This window comes from Myotis brandtii, unplaced genomic scaffold (genome assembly GCF_000412655.1).
Source record: "Myotis brandtii unplaced genomic scaffold, ASM41265v1 scaffold236, whole genome shotgun sequence".
Lineage (NCBI taxonomy): Eukaryota > Metazoa > Chordata > Mammalia > Chiroptera > Vespertilionidae > Myotis > Myotis brandtii.
Window position 1 is genome coordinate 1367999 of NW_005358901.1, and position 1338 is coordinate 1369336.

Here is a 1338-nt window from a genome sequence, read left to right on the forward strand (position 1 = left end):
AAAAATATATTTTATTGAATTTTTACAGAGAGGAAAGGAGAGGGATAGAGAGTTAGAAACATCGATGAGAGAGAAACATCGATCAGCTGCCTCCTGCACACCCCCCACTGGGGATGTGCCCGCAACCAAGGTACATGCCCTTGACCGGAGTCGAACCTGGGACCCTTGAGTCCGCAGGCCAACACTCTATCCACCGAGCCAAACTGGCTAGGGCCAAAATTTTCTTTTTAAAAAACTAAAATGCCCTGGCTCAGTTGGTGGGAGTGTGGTCCTGTGCACTGAAAGGCTATGTGCTTCGGTTGCGGGTTGGATTCCTGGCCCTGGTTGGGGCACATTCAGGCGACAGCCGGCCCATGTTTCTCTCTCACATCAATGTTTATCTCTCTTTCTCCCACTCCCTCTCCCCTCGCCTCTCTAAAAATCAGTGAAAGTGTCCTCAGGGAAGTTAGAAACCTATGTTCAAGTCCCTCTCCATTTTTTTTTTTTAAACTAACAAAAACAAACAACCTTAGCCAGGTTCCCAGAAGGCTGAGTCAGGGTTCCGGGAGGGTGGGCTGGCTCGCTGCATGGTGTGAGTGTTGGGTTTCGGCTGCCCTCACACCCTCTTCCCAGGAGCTGGAAGCCACCCAAGGGCCATGGAAGGCATGAGTAATGCCCCTGTCCTGCTGGGCCCTTTCACCCAGACACTGAGATGGGCCTGAATTGTCTACCAAAGCTGCCAAGGACAGGGACCTCCCTGGGCTGCCCTGGGCACTCCCTGTCCCCCTGCAGGCTCCATGCTTGGTGCCCCCACTGCCTGGTCCTGGGCATATGCTGGAGTCTGGGCCTGACATACCTGGGGAACCTGCTCACCTGTGACAGCTCTGGGCTGGCCTCACCTCCTGGTTCCCACCTGGCCACGCACAGGGCCCACTACTGACCTTGGGGTCCATCAGGCTAGTTCCTATCATAGGGTCTGTTTTTTTTAAATATATATTTATAATAAAAAAAGTGTAATATGCAAGTCGACCGAACGGCAGAACAGCAGAACGACTGTCCAGATGACCATGCTATGACACGTACTGGCACCAGGCCAGCCAAGGCAGGTGCGATGTGATTGGTCAGGGGGCCCACCATCGCCCAGGCCACCAGCCAGTGGGGAGATCAACCAGGGGGCTCCGCAATCGCCCCAAAGAAGGAGGCCCAGGCCACCCTCTGCGGGGTGATTGCCCCACAGAGGGAGGCCCAGGTCACTGGCTGGGGGACGAATGATCAGGGGGGCTCCGTAGAACCAGGAAATCGGGGGTGTGTGGTGGCAGACATGGGCAGCGCCAAGCCAAGGTGGGTGCAGGTGGGGGG

The 1338-nt window shown here is 55.5% G+C and overlaps 1 protein-coding gene across 2 annotated transcripts in view; it reads right to left on the reverse strand.

Annotated features, from left to right (window-relative positions):
- SBNO2 (strawberry notch homolog 2 (Drosophila)) overlaps positions 1-1338 on the reverse strand; it is a 41562-nt gene that overhangs the window by 15308 nt on the left and 24916 nt on the right. The gene's annotated exons all lie outside the window — the stretch shown is intronic.